At 38.2% G+C, this 14858-nt stretch overlaps 1 long non-coding RNA gene across 1 annotated transcript in view; it reads left to right on the forward strand.

Moving 5' to 3' along the window:
• Positions 1-13396, forward strand: part of LOC311433680 — a 476332-nt gene extending 462936 nt beyond the window's left edge. The window contains exon 11 of the long non-coding RNA XR_014690897.1: positions 13338-13396. This is a non-coding gene — a long non-coding RNA (uncharacterized lncRNA). The remainder of the gene's footprint in view (positions 1-13337) is intronic.
• Positions 13397-14858: the final 1462 nt, after the last annotated feature.

Below are 14858 nucleotides of genomic sequence, written 5' to 3' on the forward strand. Positions count from 1 at the left end.
TGAGGTGCATCAAGCATGGTATAGCTAGCTGGCTGAGTGGCGTCACCTCAAGTACTGTGTACAGTTTTAGGCACCACAATGTAAGAAGGACATAAAATTATTAGAATGTGTCCAAAAGAGGGCTACAAAAATAGCGATGAGTCTAGGGAGGAAAACATATGAGGAGTGGCTGAGGTCACTTGGTTTGTTCAGCTTAGAGAAGAGGAAACTGAGGGGTGACCTCATCACAGTCTACAGTGTTCCCATGATGGGGAATGGAAGGGAAGGTGCTGATCTCTGCTCTCTGGTGACCAGGAATAGGACCCAAGGGAAGGGCATGGAGCTGTGTCAGGGGAAGTTCAGATTTGATATTAAGAAAAAGTTCTTCACTGAGAACTTTTGGTTGGTGGGGACTGGACATAAAGTCCCACTTTCTTCTCACCCTATGCACATTCAGAAGTAAAGACTTTTTTTTTTCTTTTTTTTTTTTTTTCAGTCATTTGATAATTTTTGGACATAGTCATAGACTCAGTTTCCTTCATGCGTCTTTGATTAGCATATTCTTAGCAGGCCATGAAGTACAAATACACCCAGACATGGAAATTATTCAGGCAGTCAGTGGTTCACTTTGTTGTTCCTCTATAACCAGGAAGACTTGCTTTCTTGTTTTATCCTTTTCCATCTAGTAAAGATGGGTCACACTAAGCCAATACAAAGCCAATAAACTTTTTTATTTCGGTGTCTTTCTTTTCTTCCGTGGTTGCTGAGTATGTTGGGCTCACTTCATCTTTGCCTTTTTTAGGTAATGTCAATATTTACTCAGATCAGCAAGTCCTATGCAGGCTAAGGTTGAGAAAAATGATCTTTTGTCATACAGGTGTTTTCTCTGAATAGCTTACATTTTGCATCTGGACATGGATAAACTGTAAGTATTGTGCCAAAATCAATGAACAAATGGAAAAGTGAATCTAACAATGTCTGAAGTGTACAGCATTTTATATTTGTTTCTGATCCCAGAATTAATGGAGGTAAGCCAGAATTCAATTAACAGGAGAAAATGTCAAGGATAATATGAACAGTCATGGCTATCAAGAGACTACACTGGTAAAATGAGAACGGGACTTTAGGACATAACAAACTGGATCCATTTTAAACACATTTGTCAAGTTTATCTGCTGTTTTATAATATTCCTTAAAAAAATATTAGCCCAAATAATGAGGTATACATCTGCTTAGTGGCATGCTACTTACTGTCCACCTAGATACTATGTAAGATTTATTGAAATGTCTTTGATTTTCTAGGGTATTTTGCTTTCATGCACCTCTTCAATCATTTCTAAATATCACTAAGCATTTGATTTCTTTTCTTACACATACACTAACATTTGTCTATGTCATAGTTTGGTGGGTTTTTATTCCACTTTTATTTTCCAATATAATAGCATCTTTCTAATGTCTAACCATATCTTTCTATGGCCATAACCATATGCAAGTGGGAGTTGAGCTGTAGCCCATGGCCCACATGTTGTACAGAAAGAAGTTCCCAGGTAAGACCTCTGTTTGCAGCCTACCTGTTCCACCAGTAGCTACTTTTTAGCGCTGCTCCAGCAGCTCTGTTATATCTCTATCTCAAACCAATCCCTAACATTAACCTAGCCCTACAAACCTGCCTCAGAAGAAGAATTTTATGAAGGAAAAGCTTTCTACAGTCTACCCCTTTCTACAGAAGTCCCCTTTACATCTCTGTTCCAAATGAGTCTATGACTGGTTCTCTGTCATGGCTATGCTCTCTAATAGTCTGTAGCTATGTCTCTTTCCCAAAACAAGCCCCAAACCTAGCCCCAAGTTGAGCCTTAGCTGAAACCCCTCAGCCTTGTCCTAGAGTTCTCATGGGAGAACTCTTGGCACCCTTCCTCTTCCTTTGCCAGCTCCTTTACATTCCAAGTGGAATGGTAGGCTTTGTTTTGCTCCCAACCTTAACATTATTTCTTTACTAGACGAACCAGTCCTCAGAGGACAAATATTTGCATCCTATCCCTTACCTAGGAAGCCTCTTTACATCCCCACTTCCACTGGAGCTCTAAACACTTTCTCAAACCAAACCCTAACATCAATATTGTCTCTAGACCCAGACTAAGCCTTAACACAAGCCCTTCATCCTTGTCCTCAATGAGGAATTTCTTAATGGAAAACTATTCTCGGCAGCCTATTCCTTCCTTTGGCAGCCTTAGCCCAAGCCTCTATACTCAAACCAAATGGAGAAGTTCTCAGAGAAATGTTCTGACTGCCACTTACCCCTTGCTTTGGCAACCCCTTTCCAACCCCATTCCAACTGGATCTTTAGACTATGTCTGTCACTTAAATGAAACACTAACCCTAAATATAAACATCATCCCAAACCGAGTTTACAACAAGACTGTCCAGCCACTGACCAGACAGAAGGTTTCTCACAGCCTAGTTCTCTTTACTGCCCACATTTGTCTTTGGTAGCCCCCTTCCTGCCCAAGCCCAAATACAGCACTAAGCTTTCTCTTTCTCTGCACTTGAGCCCTAGCCCTAAATGCCATCTTGGTTTCAGCATCGGACAAGAGATCCCCACCATTATCAAGACAAATTTTTTCTCACAGCCCAGTTTTCTTTGCAGTCAACACTTTCCTGTTCCAATATAAATGCATCTCTAGGCTTTCTCTCTCTCAGTCCTAACCTTAACTCTAACCCTTGCAAAACAAAACAAAACAAAGAAAAAACAAACAAACAAACAAACAAACAAACAAAAAAAAAAACATAACCAGAGGCCAAGCCTTTGTCAAGGGCCACCAACTGTTGCCCAAATAAAGTTTCTCACAGTCCATTTCTCTTTGCTGCCCACATCTCCCCTTGGCAGCCCCTTTCTGAAACCCTTATTCAACTGCAGCTCTGAGATTTCCCTCTCTCAGCCTGAGACCTAACCTTAAAAAACATCCATAAACTCAGTCTGAACCTTTGACAACAACCATGAAACACTGCCCAAAATAAAATGTCTCACAGTTAGGTCTCTCTCACTTCCCCAGGCAGTGCCACTTTCACTTCTTTTGACAGCTCCTTTCCAGCTACAGATCTGTGATTTCCATTTCTCTTAACCTGATCCTTAAACCTGACCTAACCCTAATCATTGGCTAGGTCATTGTCGTAGACTCCCTCACCCTTTTTCATACGAAGTTCTCCAGAAAAAGATTTTTTTTCCATCCCTTTTCATAGACTAAATCTTGATCTCCAGCTAGACTGAGGCAGCAAAGGGGCTGCTCATGGCGAAACTGGCTGAAAAATATTTGTCTGCTTCTAGCACTTTTAATGTGGCTCAAGAATGGGTGTCTTGGGCTAAGGGTCAATCCCTCCAGGGCTTACAGTTAGCATTAGGGCTGGGCTTGAGGGAGAGAGAAATCCTAGAGGATTGCATTACAAAGGGGCTGCTGAAAGGAGGGGTAGGCTGGAAAAAAGAGGTATCCCTTTGAAGACTTCATTCAGGGCTGGTCTGAAGTCTTTGGTTTCAGACTTGCCCCTTGTATGTTGTTAGGGTTTTGTTTATGATTAGTTCCAGGAAAGAGACAAAGTCTAGAGCTTCAGTTGGAGTTGGGCTAGAGGAGGTAAGCTGAAGACAGATTGTTCTTTTTTCAGCTGTACTCCAGCTGAAGCTCTACGTTTTGTCACTTAGCCCTAGTTCCTCAAACACAACCCAAATTAAGGAGTTTTAAGAGGAGAGGGTTCTAATATCCTGTTTAGTGCTTGATTTTTCCTAGTAACAAAAAAACTGTGTGAAAGATATTTGCATTGACTTTCGCCTGCTGATGTTTCTTATACTTGTCTTCTTTTTGTGAAATTGGACCTCTTACAGAGTTTGTATTTGAGTTGCCATAAGTCATAATAACAACGATACTGTTTATACTAGCCAACCTTCACTGCTCTGTACATCATACTAAGATACTTATCAGGCTTAAACTAATGATAGGTCACCATGTGTTCAATTTTATAGTCTGTGAATCAAGCAGTACCTCTAATAATTTTGTTTTACATTATGTATTTGCTGTCTATGATTTTCATTGAACTGTGTGATTTCTGAGTTAGCACAAAGTGTCATTATAATTGGCTTTTCTGAAGGGAAGAAAGTTACCTAAGAGTTTCAATTCTCTGCTCTGAAACTTTATTGTTCAAAGTACAAGTGCTTTTTGTACTTAGTCATTAACCTAGATACACATAAGTGGACACTTCTGTGGTGACACAAAATCTCTTATAATTTGTAACTTCTGTTGTTGTGCTGGAACTTTGTCCTGTCTCTTGCATTTCCCTTTAATTAATATAGATTTTCACTTTAATAAATTTTCTAGCTTTTTATCAATGCTTTTACATAGAAACCTGAGAGTTCTAATACTCTCTTTCACCTTTTAATAGACCTAATTTCAGGACATATGGGAAATGTTAACTAATGAGAATTTCTGAAGTAAGTTGTAGGAGTATATTTTTGTAAATGATAAATTAAATAGGAACTTATTTGTTGACCATTGATTCGTCTGGTGTAGGCATTGGAGATGTTACACTGTTATTCATTTTCAGTTTATATTTGTCTTTAAATCACTTTGCAAAATTCTTTTTCAGAACTTTTAATAGTTACTTTTTGTGACTAAAATAATTACAAATAAGTTTTAGGACATAGAATCACAGAATCACAGAATCACAGAATTTTCTAGGTTGGAAGAGACCTCAAGGTCATCGAGTCCAACCTCCAACCTAACGCTAACAGCCCTCCACTAAACCATATCCCTAAGCTCTACATCTAAGCGTCTTTTGAAGACTTCCAGGGATGGTGACTCCACCACTTCCCTGGGCAGCCTGTTCCAATGCCTCACAACCCTTTCTGTAAAGAAGTTCTTCCTAACATCTAACCTAAAACTCCCCTGGCTCAACTTAAGCCCATTCCCCCTCGTCCTGTCACCAGGCACGTGGGAGAACAGGCCAACCCCCACCTCGCTACAGCCTCCTTTAAGGTATCTGTAAAGAGCAATAAGGTCACCCCTGAGCCTCCTCTTCTCCAGGCTGAACAAGCCCAGCTCCCTCAGCCGCTCCTCATAGGACTTGTTCTCCAGGCCCCTCACCAGCTTCGTCGCCCTTCTCTGCACCCGCTCAAGCACCTCCATGTCCTTCTTATAGCGAGGGGCCCAAAACTGAACACAGTACTCGAGGTGCGGCCTCACCAGAGCTGAGTACAGGGGGACGATCACCTCCCTAGCCCTGCTGGTCACGCTGTTCCTAATACAAGCCAGGATGCCGTTGGCCTTCTTGGCCACCTGAGCACACTGCTGGCTCATATTCAGCCGACTGTCCACCATCACTCCCAGGTCCTTCTCTGCCTGGCAGCTTTCCAACCATTCCTCTCCCAGCCTGTAGCTCTGCTTGGGGTTATTGCGCCCCAGGTGCAGGACCCGGCACTTGGTCTTGTTAAACTTCATGCAGTTGACCTCAGCCCATCGGTGCAGCCTATCCAGATCCTCCTGCAGAGCTTTCCTACCCTCAAGCAGATCGACACACGCACCTAACTTGGTGTCATCTGCGAACTTACTGAGGGTGCACTCGATGCCCTCGTCCAGATCATCGATGAAGATATTAAAGAGGACCGGCCCCAGCACCGAGCCCTGGGGGACGCCACTAGTGACTGGCCTCCAACTGGACTTGGCTCCATTCACCACGACTCTTTGGTCACCACGACATATCCAAAAATAGAAGTAAAAGCCATATTGAGTTTGATTTGAGAATAGAACAAGTAACTTGCTCTAAAATAAAGAACATTTAAAGTATAATTTTTCATGTTTTATTCATTTTAATCACCTCAGTTTTCTTTATCAGTCACTGAAACTGAAGAAAGAAGCTCCAGAATATCATGCAGATATTCTGTTCTTGCTTTATTTCTTGTGTTCTTGCTTTATTTCTACACAGAATACATACAGGAAATGCTGCAAGTCTTGGCAGGAAGCATTTTAGTTCTCTCTCTCTCACTAAAGTTGTGAAAATTAACTGGCTTCCAAAGGAGGGTGTTGGTTGTCTTTGTTGTTGTTTGTTTCTTTGTTTTCCTTTTACAAGTCAAAATGCAATTGAAGCCTGAAATTTATTTATCTTTAGAAAAAGGACAGCCTTCAGACACATCACACAAAACAGATGCCAGAATATTTTCAACATAAAAATTAAAGTATTAGGTATTAAGTTTACACTGTACTTGAAAATAAAACATCACTCAAAACCAAACTTATTTCTTAAGAGGATGCTGAAGCTTCTTGTATAAGACTATTTTTACTATTCTGTTTAGCACTAGGGGAGATAACACTGTTAATTTTAGGTTAACGTTACCAAGTTCATTGGTGTGAATGAAAAAATTTATATTCAAACATAAACAGTGTCTTTTCATTAGTGGCCTGAGCACTGTAACCTGTATTTTTTTCCAGAAAAAAGGTTAAGTGTTAATATGTACCTCATAGCACATGACCATATAAAGGTAGCAGAAAGGAACTGGGAAAGATGCAAACATTAGAAATTCAGATTATACATAAACTGCAAATATTTAGCAATCGGGGTTACTGACCTCTGGAACAGTTTATCTAGTGATGTGATAGCTTACTAATTACTGCTAGACTTGAAATAAAGTTAGCTCCATATTTTCTTGAAACCCATGTTTTTTTCATGTCTTTCTGCATGAAATCATTGGTCTAATATTTACATATATAAACGGTCTTCCTTTCATCATCAGATTGTGAACCTCTTATGAAGAGAAATAGAATATCACTACTCATATATGCATGCCTTTTGCTCATAAAAATAATACATCTGATTCTAAACAAAATTGTGCTAAACAGTTTGCCAAATCCCAGTATGGGATAATGTCTTGTTGTAAGATGTGAAATTTAAAATTCAAAGAGTAGTTTTGTCACATGGAAAGAAGTAGTTTATTTTAAATTGTCAAGTATGCATTGTGATATAGATTTATGAATGCTGAAGAGGTTTTCCTCTCCATAGAATGCAGTCATTTATTTTAACATTACTATTTCTGCTTGCCTTCAGCAGACTTTTCAGATTAGTTATAAATTCAGTCACAAGGATTTGATGATTTATGGGTCTTTTCCAACCTCAGTGATTCTATGATTTTAAACTCTCAATGCTGTAGTTGAGCTTTACCTTGTGGATTATGTTCCTAACTTTCTATTCTGCTTTGTCCTCTTACCATTTATTGACACTCTCTTTTTCACTTTGCCATTTCACTATTCTGTTAATAAAACTTTATTCTTATCTGAGAAGGTTATTGTGCATCTTTCTCCTTTCTTGATACTCCATTTACAGCAAAGTTCAACCAAAAAAAAAAAAATTATTATTATTTTCTTCTTTTCTGCCATCCAGTCATTTTCTTATTTTTTTTTTACTCTGACTTTTGTAATGTGAAATGATACATGTGCAAGTGGCTTACTGTGTCTTTTGGAAGTAATTGATAAAATCAATTCCGAAGAGTAGGGGCAAAAATAATCAGAAAGCTAAAATTCTTACTCCTTTCCTTCTTGCCTTTCCTTGCCTTTCCTTGCCTTGCTTTGCCTTACCTTGCCTCTCCCTCTGACACAGCAAGGCCTCTTTTTGAGGTCTGTCCTTTTGAATCCTATTTCACATCGGTTGTCACGCTGTATTTGGATGTTCCTGCAACATACTTAGAGATAAATTTCAGAATCAATTTATAAAGTACATATTCATTGTACGAACTATGCAGCATTAGACATCAAACGTTGGACAGCCATTTCTGACTTAATTTCAAGAGGCATGTACTTTTTACTCTTTTGGTATGAACATTATCTTGAGACACAAACCAAAACATACAATAAGGAACTAGTATTAGCTTCTAAATAAAGTTTAAGCAAAGAGTTCTGATTAAATCTTTCAGATTTGCTTCATATTTATATTTTATATCATCAGAATCTCGTTACATATTCTCAGATTTCAGTGTCTCATTCTTGATATAATACATAAAATGGTTTCCTGGTGTGTTGTATAATCTAAGGTAGAAAGGGACCAGCTGTTGTCTGCTCAAAAATGAGAAAAGCATGAGATTCCAGAAACATGACTCTTCAAAATCCCTCAAGGCAGGTACACGCAAATAGAATATTTCATGCTTTTTCGGTATGATTCTGACAATTTCAAACCTCGCATTTGTAGGTATTGGAGCATGTAACCTGACTCTTCTTAGAGGTTTCTAATGAACAGAAAAGACATAGTGGGCAAGGAGTGAAATAAACTCCATTTAAACAGGAAACAAAAACAAACAAACAAACAAACAAACAACTATTTACTACAAGGGAGATCAAGCACTGGAACAGTGCTTGGGACTCATAGCCTAAGTCCCAGGTTGACAAGAAGTTCAGCATGAGCTGGCAGTGTGCGCTTCCAGGCCAGAAAGACAACCATATCCTGGGCTGCATCAAAAGATGGGTGATTGTCCCTTTCCGTCTACCCTGACCTTGTGAGACCCCACATGGAGTACTGCGTTCAGCTCAGAGCCCCCCAGCACAAGACATGGACCTATGAGAGCGAGTCCAGAGGAGGGCCATGATGATGCTCAGAGGGCTGGAGCACCTCTCCTACAAACAAAGGCTTGAGGGAGTTGGGGTTGTTCAGCTTGGAGAAGAGAAAGATCTAGGGAGACTTTATAATGGCCTTCCATGTTTTTCAGGTGTTAAGGGTCAGGTTGAATTGGACTTTGGGCAACCTGTTGTAGTGGAAGGGGTCCCTGCCCGTGGCAGGGTGGTTGGAAGTCAGTTATCTTTAAGGTCCCTTCCAACTCAAACCATTCCATGATTCTACAATTCTATACCCTAAACTATGCCAATTCTTTTTGAGACCCTGATCTTTTTAAAGTCTCATATATGTGAGGGAGGTACTTTACTGTGATGTGTTGCCTGGAAAACAGTTCAAATTCTTTTCTTCTTACTTTTTGTAGTTAAGTGGTATGAATAGTGAAGAATTTGGGACTCATGACTCTGTTGATAACAGTTATGAGATCTTCTAAGTGAAATGAGGCAATGGTGCCAGCCATTGTAACGCAACAGGTCAGCCTCTTGGCTGATGATTTAGTGATCAATGCCTAACTTTGGAAGTAAACATACATTTAGAAGCCTGAGGAGATAAATCCATGAACAAAATTATTCCACAGTTCATATTGACATTCTGCTTTTTCTGTTAATGAAGGAAGAGTGATAACCTTTAATTCTTTCATAGAATCATAGAATGGCTTGAGTTAGAAGGGACCTCATAGATCATCCAGTTTCAACCCCCCTGCCATAGGCACGGATTTCACCCACTAAATCAGGTTGCCCAGGGCCCCATCTAACCTGGACTTTAACACCACGAGGGATGAGATGTTCGCAACCTCTCTGGGCAACCAGTTCCAGTGCTTCACCACCCTCTGAGTGAATAATTTCCTTTTAACTTCTAATCCAAATCTTCCCTCTTTTAGTTTAAAACCATTCCCCCTTGTCCTGTCATTTTTCAATTGAGCAAAAAGTTGCTCCCCATCAAGACAAACATTTTAAGAACAGATGCATAAAAGGCTCCAAAACACCTTCCAGGCTCTTCACATCTAATAGGTTTTCACTTTGTCCTCCATGTAGGACTTCCTCAATTTTTGTGCAAATGTTTCTTCTGCTGCTTACTGTAAAAGGACTTAAAATGTTTCTTCCATAGATGCTTGGTCTACTACATCACTTTAAGGCAGCTAGTGTTTGTTTCTCCTTTTCTGTTTTGTATTTTTTTTTGGAAAGTAACTAAGTGAATGCAACACAATCTGATGAAAACTTCTAAACTCAGGACCTGAGAACTCCTAACAGGCTGGAAGATGAGCTCTCAGGGCAATCCTCTGCTGAACAGTCATCTGGACTGGTAGGTAGATTTGAATTTTTAAGGTGTTGAGGAGAGGACTTACATATGGAAATTATTCAATAAATCAACTGTAAGGATCCAGTTACTGAACACAGAATTACTGACTCAGCAATTTTATCTAAAGCATTGATTCTTCAGAGCCTTGAGGATAATTTGCTTAAACCAAGGTTACCTAATTTTAGAAATTTGATTAATTGCTACAGTTCTCTGGATTTCTTGAAACATATTAATCCCAATAGAGGCACCTAAGTACCGAAGTTTGACAAATACCAACTGTGATGTATATGGCAGATGATTTATGTTATCAGTAATGTAACTGTTACATTCAAAGACGCATTGTGCTCCACCAAGTGTTATTGCACCATTTTGTATAATTGTTCCTGACTGGCCTAGCAATGCACATGACAAATGAAATGTAATACAGTCAAATACCCAGGAATACATTGTGCATTGCTTGCAGAAATGTGGCATATAAATACAAAATGAGAAGAAAGAACTGAAGTTAACTTTGATTGGAACTTAGGGGAATAATGTAGATCTGCTCCTCATGTTATTTAAACAACGTGGAAAAGCAATTTATAACTAAATAAAATGCTGGGTGTACTTATCTAAAATTGCAAAATAGAATTGCACAGTTCTGAAGTTCCAATGAAATTGTGCTATGTTCTCTCTGCTGCTCCTACATTTAATCTTTTCTCACAAGAGACTAAGTGGCTTAGGGACTTAATAAGATCTGGCACCTGACTTAATAAGATCTGGCACTTTTCCTTTTTTTTTTTTTTTTTTTTTTTTTGGCACACTGAAAGCATTTTTAAACTGTGTTTTAGTACTGGAATGACATTCAGAGAATAAATAGTTAAGCAAGCAAATGCTTTATAAACACTCAGTATCTGTATTTTCCTTTTCTCTCCTAAACTAGTATTTTCCACCAGTGGTAAACTGGCCAGATACTATGCAAATCTGTCACACCATACCTCTCATACGTGCTATCACTTTTAAGCAAGATTGTTTCTTTCAGCATTAGATCCAGAAACATCAATTATAATTTCCATCTTAAACAAATATATTTCACAGCTTTCTAATGACAATTGTTTTATCATTTAACTTTTCAGCTGTTTGACTGAATATAATAACTTGGTTTTCATATTTTCTCATCATTTTCCTTGTTTGAAAGACACAAATGGCTTGGGGTTTCATGTTTCATCTGAAGTTGAGCAGCAAAGAGCATAGCTTCAGAAGAGTAGGTACACGAGTGATAATACTACACCCTTACACGCAAATAACTTCATCAAGTAAATTTACACAAGTTAGTAGGTTTATTTATAAGTGAAAAACAGGAGGCTAATGGACTTAGGCACATTTATCAGCCTTGCAAAGAACCTATTTGAATCTTATGACATCTAAATACCATCTAAAACATAGCCCTGAGAAATACTGTATTCATACGAACCCCAGAATAAGTTAAATAAGTCTGAAAAAAGTTTTCTATGATGCAGGTTGTTTAAGGTCCTAGTAATTTTTGTCCATATTTTAATCATGATACTGCCTCTTTTCCACCCACCTCATGAGCATGGGTCATGGGTGGCAAAAAATTGTCATGTTCTGCTCTATGGGGAGCCTCGCTGAAATAGAGACTGCCGACTCAGGTGTAATGAGGTTTGCTTAAAACTGATTCTCCCACAAGAGATTGATTTGAGGACAAAATTCCCGTCACAGACACTTGAATATTCAAAAAAGAGTAAATAAAGGCACTACGTGTGGTGAAGCAACCTTCACGTGCAGAAAAACATACTAATTCTAGCCTGAGTTTCAGTGTTGCAAATATGTAAGATAAGGTTTGGTATAGCCAGGATCTAGAATGCATGTTATAAAAAATTTATAAATATTATCTAGTCATCTAACAGCACCAATGTAATGTTTATAAAGCATGTAATAAAGCTGTCTTTCTTTCTTCAGTTTATTTTATGACTCAGGGAATGAGCACATTAAAAAAAAGCTAAACTGCAATTAACACTATGAAGTGTATTTTCACCTCATTAGGCATTTTCTAAATAATTGGAAGTAGGAAAAGAGCCCTGAAATCAGTTTCTTGGATCATCCGGGATGTAAGAAGTAATGAATGAATAGGAAAATAAAACTTATTAGACCTTATTTGGAGTATACTTTTTTTATTTTTTTATTTTTTTAATGACCCTGACAATCAGAAAGACAACCACTGAAGAAGAAAGTATACATTTGTTTCTTTCTTAAGTACAAAGTACCATAAAGACTCTTAATGTTGGATTATAATGATCTGCTTGGATCTTATAATTTATTTGATATGTAAGTGCATGGCTTAGAAATCAGGAAAGTGTATACAATACAAAGTATACATTTTTTCTTTGCTGCAGCTAAAATAGTATTTACATAAGTATAGAAATGCAATTCATAGATAAGAAGTATTTTTAAAATAACACCCAGAATTTAACAAAACGTAGGAGATAGTTGCTTCCAAACTTACAACAGGTGTTGGAAATCAATCTTTTTACTAAATCTTAATTTTAAAGCCTAAAACTGAAATAATCTGAATTCTCTTGCAATTCAGGGCTTATGCATTCTAAATAAGTTCCATGTTCCCAGACTTCAAATTAAATCTGTGAACATAGCTATTCTGTGTACATAGCTATTGCGTTAAAGGATAAGGAAGTTTGGCAGGACCTAAATCCTCTTGCATTCCAGCTTGTCTTCAGATATCGGAGGGGATGGGGGCATCTAGGCTTAGATTCTGAGTGATGTCCAATTTGGTACTATAAGTCCAGTCACATTCAATATATTAAATTATCATGATCACAGATGCACAAATAGCACAATATTGCAGTATTAGAAGTCCGTTCACATTAATTATATTGAATTACCACAATCATGGATTGCACAAATAGTGCAATCAGCACTGTAAGTCCAGTTGCATTAATCATGATCACAGATGAACAAATAGCACAATACACTTTCAGTCTATTAAATGGCTGGTGGAGTTTATTGAACCAGCAGGAGTACAGGTTCTTTTGGATTGCCAGCAATAAATATATTATCTGCAAAGCACGTGCAAATACCAAAGATATGACAAACACAACTAACCAGAAATGTGCTAACTTATGAAACAACTCTATAGAAAATGTTAGGTTTTCCAGGGAAGCACTTTTTATAACTGAGAGTTTGAATCTCGCCCAAAAGGGGGAAAGAGAGGTTCAGCCCATCAACCAATCCCAGAAGTAAACAATGTATTTCCAACTTATCTCCAACGGTTTTGTTTCCCTTTGTTTCCCCCATGTTTTCCTCTCTTGAGCCATTTTTATACTATTTTCCTACTTTTAGGTGAAGCTTGAGTAACTAGCTATACACGCCTTTGTTTTGATTGGTATAATTTTTTTCTCGTTTTTGTTTTAAAGGTACAGGATCAGAGGAATTCAGAGCACCTGCTCAGTGAGGAGTGCTCACACCTAGCAGGCAAGTAGCCTTTGGGACGGAGGTGTGTTTTGGCATTGTAATGAGTACAGCCAGAGACATGATTTGGTTATCAGTTAGACTCAGGGCTGGCCATTGCTATTAGTTCCATAGTAACATCAGGTTTCCCATCCCTGCAGTGACAGCACAGAGCCTGGCCTCACTGTCTTCTCTCTGCTCCAACCTCCATGCTATATCTCTTAGAGTCAGCACACCAAGATCCCCTGGTATCACCTAAGGTTGCAGGCTGTGTTGCCAAGTGGACTATCATGAAACAGATTCTTCGCATATCTGCCACATCTCACCCTGCAAGTTTCCTCAACGTTAAACATTCTCTTAAGACATGGACATGCGTTTAGCCTCAATAAGTTACCTTCATTAATTATTTAATAACAATTAATTTTTAATTCCTTATCTTTGGTCAGAAATTACATTACATATGGTAAACAACTGAACATTTCATATCTTCAAAGGTGATAATGAATGTTCTTTCTTTATACACAAATACATAAGCATGGATGACAGACACCATCAACAGTCTTCAAAACAGCATGTGTATCAAATCTAGGAGGTTTTTTTTTTTGGTGATGGCAGTATTCTTTCTATGCAAAAATGTTTGGACACTGTGAGACAGAGAAAAATAGTAATTCCTTCTTTGTGCTTTTGGAAAAGGTTGTAAGTGCTATGTTAATGCCTATTGTTAAATATTGTTCATGTGAGAAATGATATCATCTAACAGATGTTTCAGAGATTATTGTTCTTTATACATCCTAACTGGGACTTCTTACATCCCTTTCATTCTGATTTTGTTTTTCTTCTTCATCTAGATTTTCATACAAAGGTGTATTTATTTATTTATTTATTTATTTGCTCCTAAGACAAACATACCCATCTACAGGTCAATATAATAGTCACTGAAAAAATAGATATTTCTTCTTGACAGTGCAGAGGTCTTGTGTATGTGAGTTGGTATGCAGAATGGTGAAGTGTAAATATACAGCACAGACACTACTCCATACCCTGGGAAGAATATTCACAGTGCCTATTAAAATCAAATTAGCTCAGCCCATTTTCACTCCATGTAAAGTCTCCTATCATAAAAGCCCTCTCATTCATGTGGTGGACTACTGTGCTTTCTCTTTCCTGCTTAGGCAAAACTGAGCATATTATTTATTGCAACAGTGCTGAAGACGTTTGAGTTTTGCCTTGAAGGACTGATACTTTAAGATCACTCAAGCGCTCACAAGACAAAGAGAGGGAACAACTTGTGAGTCCTGAACAACAGTCCTTCTAAACACTCTGAGATGCTTTATTTATGAAGAGTAGTAGTCATGCGTGACAGTTTAAATATTTACAGATCTGCTACTTCAAATGCTGGAATATTTGAACAACTTGCCATGCCTCACATTCAATGAACAATAAAGTTACAGAAGGAAGAATAGAAACTTTAAGTAGAAAAGTATCCT

The sequence above is a fragment of the Aythya ferina genome (genome assembly GCF_964211825.1).
Source record: "Aythya ferina genome assembly, chromosome: 3".
NCBI lineage: Eukaryota > Metazoa > Chordata > Aves > Anseriformes > Anatidae > Aythya > Aythya ferina.